This window comes from Notothenia rossii (assembly GCF_949606895.1).
Source record: "Notothenia rossii genome assembly, chromosome: 9".
Taxonomy (NCBI): domain Eukaryota; kingdom Metazoa; phylum Chordata; class Actinopteri; order Perciformes; family Nototheniidae; genus Notothenia; species Notothenia rossii.
Window position 1 is genome coordinate 67520794 of NC_136907.1, and position 16024 is coordinate 67536817.

At 41.3% G+C, this 16024-nt stretch overlaps 1 pseudogene across 1 annotated transcript; it reads left to right on the forward strand.

Moving 5' to 3' along the window:
* The first annotated feature begins 247 nt into the window (after nucleotides 1-247).
* LOC307017882 (aquaporin-1-like) lies at nucleotides 248-14633 on the forward strand (annotated as a pseudogene). The gene is made up of 4 exons: nucleotides 248-518; nucleotides 13589-13692; nucleotides 14006-14164; nucleotides 14436-14633. The product of its transcript is annotated as an aquaporin-1-like (transcript).
* Nucleotides 14634-16024: the final 1391 nt, after the last annotated feature.

Sequence of the window (16024 nt, forward strand, 5' to 3'; positions counted from 1 at the left end):
TTTGAAGTATATTTAATGAGTTGTGATTAACAGTAAAAGCAGCACTCTGTTTCACTTGTACTGAAGAGAAGTTCATTCTCATTGGTTGAAATAAACACCTCATCAGGCCTGATGTTATCCAAAGCAACCCACTTTTGTGTTTTCAATTGGGTTTCTGTTTGAAGCAAATATCAGCCACAGCAAAGGTGTATCACTTATAACTGCCCGGAATATGTCTGTTAGCATGAAGTGGACGGTTCTCTGAGCCATGGCAGAAATTAAAACAGGGGCACTTTGGAGGGCAGTTCTGGCTGAGTCTCTGGGAATGATCATCTTTATCTTCATCGGCCTCTCAGCTGCAATAGGGGACCGAAATAATTCTTACCCTGACCAGGAGATAAAGGTTGTGTTAGCCTTTGGCTTGGCCGTGCAACATTGGCCCAGTGTATCGGTCACATCAGCATTGCCCACCTGAATCCTGCCATCACCCTCGGCCTCCTGGCCTGCTGCCAGATAAGTATGCTCAGGGCCTTTTTTTTGTTTTTAAATTCTCTTTTTATTCAGCTTTTCACATGTTTACAGTCATAGATAATACAATATTCTCTGTAAGCCTTCTGTAGTTAACAGTAAAAATCACAAATCAAATGTACATATTTGTTGACAATACTGACCTTCAAACATGCTATAACATAGAAAGAACATAAACACGAACAGGGTTATGGGGTGTGCCTGCAACTTATTCAAACAAGTGGGGGATAGAAATAAAAATATTAAAAACAAAAATATATAAAGGTCCCTTCTAGACAAATGATGGTCGTATTGGTGTAACATATATTATCCATTTTTCCCATCTTGACAAAAAGATTCCCTGTTGCAGTCTCAAAGCAAGGGTTATTATTTCCATCTTAAAAATATCATACACAATGTCAATCCACTCATCCAAAGTAGGTTTTCCTGGTTTTAACCACATTCTGGTGTTGGCCTTCTTGCAAGCAGCACTCAGGATTCGAAACAGATATCTATCTTTAGAGGAAAACATTTCTGGTGGTAAAGCACCCAAATATAACGATTCAAATTTAAATGGCATGTCTACCTGAAAAACCTTTTGTAAAACTCCATGAACCTGCTGCCAGAAAGGATTCAATGATGTGCAAGACCAGAATATATGGAAATGGTTGGCCATAAGGCATCCACACTGTCGCCAGCATGTAGAGGAATTAGTGAAATGTCTCTTCTGGGCTGGAGTAATGAAAAACCGTATGAGGTTCTTCCAACAAAACTCTCGCCATTTCCTTCCCTTTCCCATTTTTGTTTTAAATACAGCGAGTTATCTTTTGTTTTGTTGTAAACTCCTATAGATTTTTTAGACAACTTTCTTGTTTGAGCCCTCAAGATAGGCATCTTTAAAAACTTTTAACAAAGTGTTATCCCAGTGCACTTGTGTACTCTCCCTCTGTATTTGATCGATGTAATGACGAACTTGAAGGAACCTGTAAAAATCATCACGTTTCAAGTCAAACTGCCCCTTCAGATTCTGAAAGCTGTTCATGGACCCCTTGTGAAGAAATGTGCAGTAGGCTGTCAGGCCTTTTGAAGACCAACAGTTAAATCTTGCGTCCCATCTTCCAGGTAGAAATTCTAGATCATACACACACACCATCTTAAACCCTTTACAGCCTCCCTCAAGTGATTTTGAGTTACCAGTCTGTTCCACACCTTGAGCGACAGACAGATCCATGGGTTTCTCAGTTCGTTTAGTTTATTCATCAAGACCTTATCCCCAATTGCAGCTTGAATTGGACATTCTTCTGATATGGCACTCTCAATCTCCTTCCATCTAGCAAAGTACTTTGGATTGCACCAGCATATTAATGGTCTCAATTGAGCCGCAATATAGTAATCCTTTAAACATGGGAGTGCGACACCACCCTTGTTTTTAGCCAATTGTAAACTCTGATATTTAAATCTTGGCCTTCGTCCCTGCCAAATGTACCTTGAGATATGTTTATCCCATTCCTGAAATGGTTGGTCAGATAGTTCTAGTGGAAGGGACTGGAAGAGATACAGCAGTCTCGGCAATATAACCATTTTGACCGATTCAATGCTTATACTTAGCCCTACTGCTAAATACATCGGAAAAGGTGAGAAATCTAGACGTAGTTCTGGACCCCGACCTCAATCTCAAATCCCACATCAACACAATTACTAAATCGGCATACTATCACCTGAAAAACATAGCCAGACTTAGAACATTCATGTCTCAACAAGACCTTGAAAAACGAGTTCACGGCTTGATTACTGTAATAGTGTATTTACAGGTGTCTGTAAAAAATCGGTTAGAAAACTAAAACTAATCCAGAACGCCGCTGCCAGAGTCCTGGCCAAAACAAAAAGAGGAGAACACATCACCCCAATACTCGGGTCTCTGCACTGGCTACCAGTAGCTTACAGAATCGATTTTAAAATTATATTGTTAACCTATAAAGCATTAAATGGTTTGGGACCCCAATATATGTCTGACATGTTGCCCTGTTACGAGCCCCCCAGAGCTCTGAGATAATTGGGGGCGGGCTTACTCATTGTTCCCCGGCTCAGAACCAAACACGCCGATAGTAGAGCGGATAACCATGAAATTGTGCACTTTTTGAAAGAAACATGAAACTTCTACCATAGTTAGTTTATACCATGAGGTTTATTTTCAGATGTGGAGGGAAGTCAGATTTGACCTCTGAGGCCCGGGAGAGGTCAAATCCAAGATGGCCGCCAATAATACTCAAAAATGCCTCACTTTGGAACCAAACACTGTAGAAAAACACTTAAGGTGTCATTTCCCACACATTTTAGGGTGCCCATTCTGTTGGTGATACCTTTGAGACCAATAGAATTCAAGAAAATGCATTTAGATCAATGTGGAGGTCAAATAATGCAAACATAGGGTGGTGAACGATGCAAAAAGGTAGTTTATTTTCAAAATAATAACAGTAATGATAAGGTTAATAATGATGTCAATAACAATAATAACAATGCCAATAACAACAGTCATTGAAATAATAAGTAATTTTTTAACTGATTTATTATTTAACTTTTTAATCATCATCAAGGGACGGAGAAGTGGTTAACAACACCACAGTCCTTTCATGTCAGGATCACATATTGGTAGTGATCAAAAATCTTAACAGTCCCCAGAACAAAAGCAGAGATCTGTACACTTAAGTGCAGCTTTGACACATGAGCACCGTCCAGTGCACCCTTTCTGACAGTTACAGCGGATCAGCTCATGGCAAGACTTTGATGCTTCAGGGAGAGTTGTCCAGAGTGGCTGCCACCCAGTGGTTTCTTTTGTCCAGCCCCAATCAGATGGCTCTGGCATCTCTGGGTCCAGGACCAGTGACTGGTTCCAAACGTTAGCCTGAAAGCAAGTACGCTTGATGTGCTGTTTGAGGGCAGCCTGGGTTGGAGGGATGTTTTCTAAACTCCTGGACTTCTGGGAGAAAAGCTGTTTCCTGGCATCATTCACTTCCATGCACTCACTCGTTCGGTCATACATGAGCACCACAAATCTTTCCAGCAGTAACATGGAATCTTCACTGACCTCACTTGGCATGCACAGGAGTTCCTGGAAAGCATCACTGACCTCTGGGAAAGACTTCCATCTCTCCCAGGCAATCTTCTTTCCACGGCCAGCGAATGCAGACACGGTGTCACATCCAGTGAAAGCGTGAAAGACAGGGAGAGTCAGGCATTGGATAGGAGTCATTGTGGCAACCATTTCATGAATAGCGATAAACCGGAAACTCGACCCAACACCAAAGGAAACCCACAGTTCATCGGGAGCTATTTTGCTAAAACAAGCCACTGCCAACACCACCACATCTGTATCAACGGTACGTATGGTCACCTTCTTACAACCTTTATGCACAGCGTCTGCCACATGCAGAAGTAGCCGGGTGTCTGCCTCTTCTTGTGAACATGGGGCAAGGCAGGTCACACATGAATCGGCAGGAGAGCAGAGGACTCCAGTTCCATCTGTTGCATACAGTTCCTTGCCCTGTGCTACTGGCAGACTTACGGCTTCTCGGGCCAGGAAGGAAAATAACTCTGTTTTGTTTTCATCACATCGAAGGAAGTCTTTCCAGTTCTTGGGCATCACAGTAAGGGGAGCCACCCTTTTCCTCTTGCCATTTCCCCTCTTCTGTCTTGTTGAAGCTTTCAGGCTGGCAGATAGGTATACATCCCAGACAAGGTCAACACGGATGCTTACCTCTAGTTGAGCAGAGATGTATGGTATGAACACTGTTTCTCCATACTCTTGAAATGTTCTTGATAACTTTGGATTCAGCATTTGAACCACAGCTGCACCATCTAGAATGACTGCATAAGTCTTAGGAACACTCTTGATTTCAAGCAGATTTGACTCCAGGCAGCGAAGCAGATCTGCTTTAACCCCGAACCGAAGTTTTCCTCCACTTGACAGAGCTGGAGGTGCTGCCTGGTTTTCGTGGGAAAAGAAGTGGTTGATGTCTCCATCTCGTGTTTGACATGAGATGTACAGCCTTGAAAAAAGACCACAGTCACTCTTCAGTGCAGCGAGTTGTGCTTTCTCTTTTGATTTGACCTTCACAGGTGGTCTGCTGAATAGTGGCAACTTTTTTTTTGGAAGAGGGTGTGTGATAGGTGTTGTACACCTTTCCAGCCTTTGGGTCACAAACTCGGTGTACTGCTCCTCACCAATGGTATAAATCCTTCTTACAGTATCAGCAACTTGGGTATCAACGATGTCTCTTGTGTCAATGACTAAAAGATCTTGGCTGTGTTCTAGAAATGGATTCCCCATCTCTTCCAGCACCGTGACAAGTGCCTTAACCTCCTTCAGGAATGTGGCTTGCACTCCAGGTTGCTGGTCATGGTGTCTAGAGTCACTGGGTCCATGCTGTTGGTGTGTTGCCTGTTCTTCAAACTCTTTAGTGATCCTGGCGATTTCTGGTCCTGCTACCAGCCAGCGTCTGAGTGCTTCTGGATTGCCATTCAGTCCGATAGCCCCACCAGAACCTTTGACCATGGCATTGTTCTGTTCATGGCACTGGTCAAGTGCCATGGCAGAGAACTGGTTGCTGGTTTTGTGCACCACGAAATGTCCAGACTTGAATTCTGCCAGGACATCTGGGTGTCTGTCCGCAAGAGTCATCATATCACGGATGTGTACGGGAAGCCATCTGCTGTAGTGTGTGTGATCCAGGGCGAACATCCAGGGCATGATCTGTGTTAGGGATTCCACGTACAGCTGGAAGTTGCCTTCACGAATGGACCTCATGTACCGCAAAACGAGAAGCTGCAATGACAGGGTCTTATGCCAGTAGTCAAAGTGAACACTAGCCTTTGCTTGTTGTATGCACCACTCCTCAAAAGATAGACTGTCAGGTGGCATGGCATCTGTATCATCAGATATGCAATTTTCATTGTATGCTCGTTGCAGTAGTGTATAGAGGCTTGCAGCTGTGACCTGGTGTGCATGGCGGGTCTTGGTGACATGTTTGGCATGTATGAAGGAATTTGCTGTTCCAGAACTTGCAATATCAGCCTGGACCAGAGCATTGGTCCAGCCACTGTCTTCTAGCCAGTCTCCCAGCAACTTCAACATAGCCATTTCGATGTGTAGACCACCAAACATGATCACAAAGTGATCTTCTCCATAAGTGTCTGGCCAGGTCCACTGTACTTGTTTAGCGAGAGCATACAGTGGTTGGTCAGCAGCAATGACAGGAATCTGACCAGGGTTCACATGTTGAATTGCTCTTTTTACGATTTCCATAGAGTGCCGAATCATTGCTACTGAATGTGCATTGTCAAGAAAGAGAGGTAATAATGCATTGATTGCTGCAGGAGGGATGACGGCATGGTGAACACAGGCTTGGTAGGCATACCACGATATCATGCCATCAATGGCTGACGTTTCAACAGCTGTCTTGACTTTTCTGAGCCATGCATATTCATCCTCTGTGGCGGCTGTAGAAACTAGGAGGGTGGAGGGTCTCACAGGACCTTGTACAGGTGGCACACTAAATTCCTTTTTGTGGAGGGAAGCTGGTGGCACGACTGTGTATGATGTTGGCAGAGGTTTCACTGACTTGGTGGAAGAGTCATCTTGACTAATCACTAGTACACCACGATCAGTTCCGCTTTGTGTGTGTGATGGATGCTGCATTAGTGAGATTCCAGTGCCGTGGAAGGAATCTTTGGCTGTTGCAGAACTTGGGTTATGGTCTATATTGTCCACAGCTCCTGTTGTGAACAGTCCATTACGCAACTTTGGTGGGCACACAACATCTTCCATCCTAAATTGCTGGCAGACACCATTGGCAATGTTTGATGTGACTTGCAGCAGCCTGTCATAGGAAACACACAATCCCAGGTTGAACAGTGTGTCAACTAACCCCCTACTTTGTGTAACTGCATGGATCTTGAGGGACAGATATAGAGGGAGTGGAGTTTCTCGGGTGTGCCTTGTACGTGCTGAGCTTGGTGAATCCATGTTCCGTGCCTGCTTCTTACTGTTAAAGACCATCAATTGGGAGATTGTTAGGGCAGGTTTTGTGGTGGTCTGATGCTTAATGTTTGTACCATGAAGTACCATGTTGACAAGAGCCAAGAGAGATGGTGGCACAGCCCACACAAGTTGTTCCAGCCTGGTCTTGTACAACTGAGCGATGTCAGTCAATTTCAAGACAGGGGAAGTGTTCTCATCACTGTTCTTGTCTTCCAGATATGCCACTAACTGTGCAAAGGCTATGCCATGTAGACAAGTATCATCTCCATCATTGTGTTTAGATGCAGCCTGCCTGGCTTTGTTGTACAATGAAGACAGACAGCGATGATGGTACTTGGCCTCAATGGCAATCATGTCACCCTCTGCGAGCTTGGCCAACAGAGCAGTGTCCTCAAGCTCAAGGGCACACTTCCTCACATTTCTGTCAATGTTGTAGGTTGATGCATTATGCAAACCTGAGGAACCTGCAGCAGACTCATTGCAAAAGAAGCAAGTAGGTTCTGTGGACTGTGAATGGCTGTGGGCAGATCGCGTGTGTACAGATGAGGTACTTTGTTGTTGTGCTGTAGTTAATTTCCCCCGACTTAGCTCATCATATGCTTTTTTGTTGAATTTTAGCCGACATCTCTTGTGCCACTCTGCCTTGTGTCTCTTCAAAGTGGATTCTATGCCATCTCCATCATCTAATCGCTCCAGGTTGAGGTCCATTGGCATATGCTGAAGGGTATGGAACCGGAGAAGGTCTTCTGTGAGGGATACATAGCCACTACCAAAAGACTGTTTATATTTGTTTCTGAGAGGACACTGTAAAGGTTCATCTGTTTTGACTTGACAGAGGACACAAATGTCCCAGTTAGTGCTGGGGGGTGGCTTGGATTGCTTGGATAACGAGGGCTGGGTAGGGACCATCAGGCTGTGACGCTTTGACATGGTGAGGGTTAAAATTCCAGCAAGACGTGGGAATCTGAAAAGATAACAATTTAACATTGTATTAAACACTGTTGTCATTGTGTCATTCGGTTTTTGTAGGGTTAGGTTAAACCAAATGACACTTAATGACAATGATATGACATATATGTGTCATATATATATGACATTGACATAATGTTTATGACATGTTCGTGACATGTCCGTGACTGTGTTTTGTTACTGTTATGACAGGTAAAATGTTACCCAAATTTGACATAATAACCAAGTTGACATCTCTAGAAAATACTCTGTTCAATCATTAAACTACTCAGCTCAAACAGAAATGTTCCAGACTGTCTTCTACTTAAGCTAGGATAATTATTTTGATCACGCTAGCTAGCTAGCTAGCTAGCTAGGAGTTTTCCTTGCTAGCTAGCAAGGAAAACTCCTTCCTGGCTACAGTCAAATTCAATACATTCGCATTCAAAGGCATATATTAATATTAATATTGTTTTTAATAATATTGTTTGTTCATAGTCAATCTTTTTACCTGTTACAAATGTCCGAAGTGTCAGAAGTGGCATTTCTGAATACTTCTCACCATGTTGTCTAGCAACAACCCCTCGAATAAGTAGGCTACTGAAGCTTTAGAGCATGGCTATGCAAAGGCTATGCCATGTAGACAAGTATCATCTCCATCATTGTGTTTAGATGCAGCCTGCCTGGCTTTGTTGTACAATGAAGACAGACAGCGATGATGGTACTTGGCCTCAATGGCAATCATGTCACCCTCTGCGAGCTTGGCCAACAGAGCAGTGTCCTCAAGCTCAAGGGCACACTTCCTCACATTTCTGTCAATGTTGTAGGTTGATGCATTATGCAAACCTGAGGAACCTGCAGCAGACTCATTGCAAAAGAAGCAAGTAGGTTCTGTGGACTGTGAATGGCTGTGGGCAGATCGCGTGTGTACAGATGAGGTACTTTGTTGTTGTGCTGTAGTTAATTTCCCCCGACTTAGCTCATCATATGCTTTTTTGTTGAATTTTAGCCGACATCTCTTGTGCCACTCTGCCTTGTGTCTCTTCAAAGTGGATTCTATGCCATCTCCATCATCTAATCGCTCCAGGTTGAGGTCCATTGGCATATGCTGAAGGGTATGGAACCGGAGAAGGTCTTCTATGAGGGATACATAGCCACTACCAAAAGACTGTTTATATTTGTTTCTGAGAGGACACTGTAAAGGTTCATCTGTTTTGACTTGACAGAGGACACAAATGTCCCAGTTAGTGCTGGGGGGTGGCTTGGATTGCTTGGATAACGAGGGCTGGGTAGGGACCATCAGGCTGTGACGCTTTGACATGGTGAGGGTTAAAATTCCAGCAAGACGTGGGAATCTGAAAAGATAACAATTTAACATTGTATTAAACACTGTTGTCATTGTGTCATTCGGTTTTTGTAGGGTTAGGTTAAACCAAATGACACTTAATGACAATGATATGACATATATGTGTCATATATATATGACATTGACATAATGTTTATGACATGTTCGTGACATGTCCGTGACTGTGTTTTGTTACTGTTATGACAGGTAAAATGTTACCCAAATTTGACATAATAACCAAGTTGACATCTCTAGAAAATACTCTGTTCAATCATTAAACTACTCAGCTCAAACAGAAATGTTCCAGACTGTCTTCTACTTAAGCTAGGATAATTATTTTGATCACGCTAGCTAGCTAGCTAGCTAGCTAGGAGTTTTCCTTGCTAGCTAGCAAGGAAAACTCCTTCCTGGCTACAGTCAAATTCAATACATTCGCATTCAAAGGCATATATTAATATTAATATTGTTTTTAATAATATTGTTTGTTCATAGTCAATCTTTTTACCTGTTACAAATGTCCGAAGTGTCAGAAGTGGCATTTCTGAATACTTCTCACCATGTTGTCTAGCAACAACCCCTCGAATAAGTAGGCTACTGAAGCTTTAGAGCATGGCTATGCAAAGGCTATGCCATGTAGACAAGTATCATCTCCATCATTGTGTTTAGATGCAGCCTGCCTGGCTTTGTTGTACAATGAAGACAGACAGCGATGATGGTACTTGGCCTCAATGGCAATCATGTCACCCTCTGCGAGCTTGGCCAACAGAGCAGTGTCCTCAAGCTCAAGGGCACACTTCCTCACATTTCTGTCAATGTTGTAGGTTGATGCATTATGCAAACCTGAGGAACCTGCAGCAGACTCATTGCAAAAGAAGCAAGTAGGTTCTGTGGACTGTGAATGGCTGTGGGCAGATCGCGTGTGTACAGATGAGGTACTTTGTTGTTGTGCTGTAGTTAATTTCCCCCGACTTAGCTCATCATATGCTTTTTTGTTGAATTTTAGCCGACATCTCTTGTGCCACTCTGCCTTGTGTCTCTTCAAAGTGGATTCTATGCCATCTCCATCATCTAATCGCTCCAGGTTGAGGTCCATTGGCATATGCTGAAGGGTATGGAACCGGAGAAGGTCTTCTATGAGGGATACATAGCCACTACCAAAAGACTGTTTATATTTGTTTCTGAGAGGACACTGTAAAGGTTCATCTGTTTTGACTTGACAGAGGACACAAATGTCCCAGTTAGTGCTGGGGGGTGGCTTGGATTGCTTGGATAACGAGGGCTGGGTAGGGACCATCAGGCTGTGACGCTTTGACATGGTGAGGGTTAAAATTCCAGCAAGACGTGGGAATCTGAAAAGATAACAATTTAACATTGTATTAAACACTGTTGTCATTGTGTCATTCGGTTTTTGTAGGGTTAGGTTAAACCAAATGACACTTAATGACAATGATATGACATATATGTGTCATATATATATGACATTGACATAATGTTTATGACATGTTCGTGACATGTCCGTGACTGTGTTTTGTTACTGTTATGACAGGTAAAATGTTACCCAAATTTGACATAATAACCAAGTTGACATCTCTAGAAAATACTCTGTTCAATCATTAAACTACTCAGCTCAAACAGAAATGTTCCAGACTGTCTTCTACTTAAGCTAGGATAATTATTTTGATCACGCTAGCTAGCTAGCTAGCTAGCTAGGAGTTTTCCTTGCTAGCTAGCAAGGAAAACTCCTTCCTGGCTACAGTCAAATTCAATACATTCGCATTCAAAGGCATATATTAATATTAATATTGTTTTTAATAATATTGTTTGTTCATAGTCAATCTTTTTACCTGTTACAAATGTCCGAAGTGTCAGAAGTGGCATTTCTGAATACTTCTCACCATGTTGTCTAGCAACAACCCCTCGAATAAGTAGGCTACTGAAGCTTTAGAGCATGGGGTTTTCAACCAGTGGTCCGCGGTGGTATTGCAGGTAGTCTGTGGAAATGGTCTAGGGGGGTCAACTGCTGATAAATCTGTGCTGAGAATGCATACAAATATCCACACACCCCATGAAATAATAACTTATAACTAAATAATACTGAGACTACAAAGAAATCAATTGAAGAATGTTCTTGGGTACATAAAAATAAATATTTTGATATATTTTTACCTTGACTTTAACATAAATGCATTTTCTTGAATTATATTGGTCTCAAATGTATCACCAACAGAATGGGCACCCTAACATTTGTGGGAAATGACACCTTAAGTGTTTTTCTACAGTGTTCGGTTCCAAAGTGAGTCAGTTTTGAATATTATTGGTGGCCATCCCCGATCTGACCTCTCCCGGGCCTCAGAGGTCAAATCTGACTTCCCTCCACATCTAAAAATAAACCTCATGATATAAACTAACTATGGTAGAAGTTTCATGTTTCTTTCAAAAAGTGCACAATTTCCCTTGATTTGAGGGCTTAACCGCTGTACTACGAAGCTGCTTTTAGTTTTTATGCTCCCCACAAATGGAATAAACTTCCAGAAAACCTGAGGTCTTAACCAACGCTGAGTTATTTTAAGTCGAGGCTAAAAACACTACTTTTTACAGCTGCTTACCCAGAAGCCTTTTAACTTGTTTTAACACTTACCGTATTTACAATGTCGTTTTTAAACTATTTTATATCTCATTAATGCATTGTTTTTATGCTGTATAAATAACTGTTATTCCATTATGTTTATTTATTGTGTTCCTCTCTGTTCTATTATCATGTGTTAATAATCATGTAAAGCACTTTGAATTGCCTCTGCGTCTGAAATGTGCTATAAAAATAAACGTACCTTACCTTATTTGTAAGGTAATTTGTGTCTTCAAAACATTCAGTTTATTCCATAGAAATATCCATATAATTCTAAAATTGAAAATAACTGTACCAGAGATTGTTCTGGGCTGGATAGATATACCAATATGTCATCAGCAAATAATGAGATCTTTTGTTCCACCCCCTTCATTACTATTCCCCGCAAACAAGAGAGGGCTAATTGGGCAGCCCTGTCTCGTTCCCCATTCCAATGGAAAGGAATTTGAAACGGCTCCATTAATTTTGATTCTCGACCTGAGTTTATCATATAGAGCCCATAGTTTTTACTGTGAAATCCAAATGTATTTAAAACTCTAAACAGCAAAGTCCAATTTACACAATCAAATGCTTTTTCTGCATCTAGCCCAACTAATACTGCTTCCAAATTACTTTCAGTTATATGGTTAATTATATAGTGTCCTTCTGACATTGTCCTGGGTTTGTCTTTCTCGTACAAATCCTGTCTGATCAAGGTTAATAATTGGTGGTAATAATCCCTCTATTCGTTTGGCTAGTATATGGGTAAAGATTTTATAATCCTGGTTCAACACGCTAATTAGTCTAAAATTACTGCATTCAGTTTTATCCTTTCCCTCTTTTGGAATAAGTGAAATTACTGCCTCTTTCCAGGAGGCGGGTATAATGGTCTCCTTAAGAACCCAGTTAAAGGTAGACTGCAACATAGGTACCAATGAATCTTCCATCACCTTGTACCATTCCGAAGGAAACCCATCCGGGCCTGGGGCCTTATTTGATTTAAGATGTGCTACAGCTGAGCTCATTTCCTTCTCTGTTATTTCAACTACCATCTGACTTCCCTGCTCACTAGTCAGTTTAGGCAGATGTATCCCCTTAAAGAAATCCTCCATTTTCTCCCCATCAATTTGAGGTTGGGAGTATAGCTTTCGATAATATCCTTCAAAACTATTTTGTATTTCTTTTAGTTTATACTGTATGGAATTAGTAATAGGATTTTTTATTTTATTAATTGAATTCTCGGCTTGTTGTTTATTCAGCCTATAGGCTAATAATTGACTGGCTTTTCCTCGTCCTTCATAGTATTTCTGTTTTGTGAAAATTAACTTTTTTTTGTACATCTTTAATGTACATCTCATTTATTTCATTATTTTTCTTTTTGAGCAGTCCTCTTATTATCTGATCATTTGAGTCTTTATAATAATAATCATCATCATTTTTATTTTTATAGTGCCTTTCAAGAGACCCAAGGACGCTTTAGAATGGGAAACAAAACAACAAAATAATAATAGTCACAAGGATACACAGGTTAGAAAAGAAATATATATATATATGATTTTGTTCCAATTGTTTTAATTCTCCTTGTAACTTGTCTAACTCTTTTTGCTTGGCTCTTTTTAAGCGAGCACTGTATCCAATTATCTTCCCTCGAAGCACAGCTTTACATGCATCCCACAGTACTGGAGGGGAAACTTCACCATTATCCTTTTGTTCCAAGTACTCAGTGATATCCTTCTTCATTTAGTCCCTCATATTATTCAGTAAATATGTATTTAATCTCCATAACGTGTTTCTTTGATCCTGCTCCAGATTACATTTTAAATAAATAGGGCAATGATCTGAAAGGTGCATGATCCCCATGTCGCAGCCCTCCACCCTGTGTAGATCTTTACCAAAGGTTAGAAAATAATCAATCCTTGAATAAACCAAATGTGGATTAGAAAAAAAAGTATAGTCCCTCTTTGAAGGATTTATTTCTCTCCAGACATCTACCAAACCTATATCCTCCATTACCAAATTGATGTTCTAGTTTATCAGCTTGTCTTGTTAAGCCAAACTGTCAAATAAATGTTTTATGTATTCCGGTTGTAGTTGGTAACTTTTAGCACCGAATGTCGGGAGTATGATCTTTAAGCAGCCATCGCGTCACTCACCAAACCGCGCTCAGGGCCTTTTTCTACATGATGGTCCAGATTTTGGGAGCAGTGGCTGGCAGTGCCATTGTGTATGGCATCAGGCCAGAAACCAAAGATTGACTTGGTGTTAAAAAAGCAAGTTGCATTCCTGAGTAACAGTCTCCTTAATGAATAACAGGTGCTGCGCAGATTGAGAGCTAATTGGTGAATTTCCTTCAGCCAACATTTTCTGCAGAAGCAATTAACTTGTTGTCGTTTGTTCTCATGAAGACTTGAATCATGTTGCCAACTAAAGCGTGGTCCAACTCTTTAACTGCAAGCTTTAATCCATTTCCGTTTGATTATTTTCTTAGTGCAGGTGTTGCAGAAGTCGAGGCAAAATGTTCCTCAAATCATAATTAACAAAATAGGTAGATGGCTAACTGAAGTGTTTTTTGTCCTTGTTACAGCTCAATGGAATTAGCCCATGACAAGGCTTTGGTGTGAACTTCCTGCTCACCCTGCAGTTGGTCCTGTGTGTGATGGCAGTCACCGACAAAAGACGTGACGTTGGTGGATTTGCACCTCTTGCGATCGGCTTGTCTGTAGTGCTGGAACATTTGGCTGGGGTGAGTAGCAAAAGATTTCCACCCTTAACTAAATTGGTAGATGGTTTCTATATCTCGCTGTGGCCACTGGCCATACAATGGATTGGCACACAATTCAAAAGATTCACTATTCAAAGGCTTTATTGTCATGTGCACAATAGCTAAAGCCTGGTTGCTGGCAATGAAAGTCCCAGGCTCCTTCAACAGCACAATATAAGACATACAAATAAATGAAATGAAATGGGATGAACTGTCTGTGAATGAGGCTCAGGAGACATGTGGTGTTTTACAGATCAGCTTCACAGGATGCAGCACAATCCCTGGGGCCTGCAATTATACAGGAATCTTTTGATGACCATTGGGTGTGTATTGTTAAGCTGTAAATAATATTATTACAGTGCTGAATTTGTGAGCAGAGCTGTGTCTCGCCTGTTATTTTGTGTTTCAGGTGTACTGGGCAGGACCAATGAGTGGTGTTTCTCTTCTGTATGATTTTCGACTAGCACCCAGAAAGGAGCCCTTCAGAGAAAAAACACGAGTCCTCTTCTGCTGTGGCCAAAATAAATGTACGTCGGTGAACCCTTTCATGAGGATATCACATAATGATCAAGGGAGCATTTTGGCATCGAAATAAAATACTTTTGTACATGAAGGCAGTAGACCTTTTTGAATGTCTTGAAATTAAAATGTTAGATACACGTATGTGGTAGACAAAACTGGTTTTATTTAAGGGTGGGCAAGTTGAAACCACTACTCAAACACTAGTATCAATATGCTGAAGATGTTTGTTAAGACTGCTTGATACATTTTGAAGCAGTGTTGTGAAGTGCATATCCTGCTCAGTCAGTGTTGGTGAGATCAGACATGAGATCACTGTTTCATTTGCCGTTACACTTTTCTTGTGTTTGGCAGGAATTGTCGAGCTTCGAGATGTGTCCTCCATGCCATGTTGCATAATTTAGCAGTGTGTGTGCCAGCAGTTCAGGAAGCGCGGGCAGCAAATCAGTTGCAGCAATAGCTACTCAAGTGTCATGTTGAGTTGTGTGTGTGTGTGTGTGTGTGTGTGTGTGTGTGTGTGTGTGTGTGTGTGTGTGTGTGTGTGTGTGTGTGTGTGTGTGTGTGTGTGTGTGTGTGTGTGTGTGTGTGTGTGTGTGTGTGTGTGTGTGTGTGTGTGTGTGTGTGTGTGTGTGTGTGTGTGTGTGTGTGTGTGTGTGTGTGTGTGTGTGTGTGTTTTGGAGGGGTATTTTCCTGGCAACGTCAGTCCTACAGCGGTACAAAGGGGGTCACCGCCTACATTGCTGGTGCCAAAACTAACATATACATTTAAAGTGGAGGTGAAAAGGGTTTTGAAAATCATTACATCTTATCTTAAACACAGGAAAGGTGCTTTACAAAGGAGAACAGATGTCATGATAAGGGCATGAACAACTTTAAAACCAAAACAAATACTTGGAGTTACTGTATATAACACTAATGGGGGAAAAAATCTAAATAGTTTTGGTTAATTAAAACAAAAATCATGCATGTAAAAAACCTGTATTTGATTGTACTGCATGTTACATTTTGATTGCAGGAATGGGCTGCATTACATTGCATTTAGCTGACGCTTTTATCCAAAGCAACTTACAATAAGTGCATTCGACCAAGAAGATACAAACTTGAAGAAAACAGAATCATAGAAGTACATCAGGTTTCATAGAGCCAAAAACATTTCAAGTGCTACTCAACTGGCTTTAGATAAGCCAGTCCTTTATTAGTATATAAGTGCTCTGTTAGTAATAATTTGTTAGTAATTTTATTGCTCGAAGTGGAGTTGAAAGAGATGAGTTTTCAGTCTGCGCCGCAAGATGTGTAGGCTTTCTGCTGTCCTGATTTCAATAT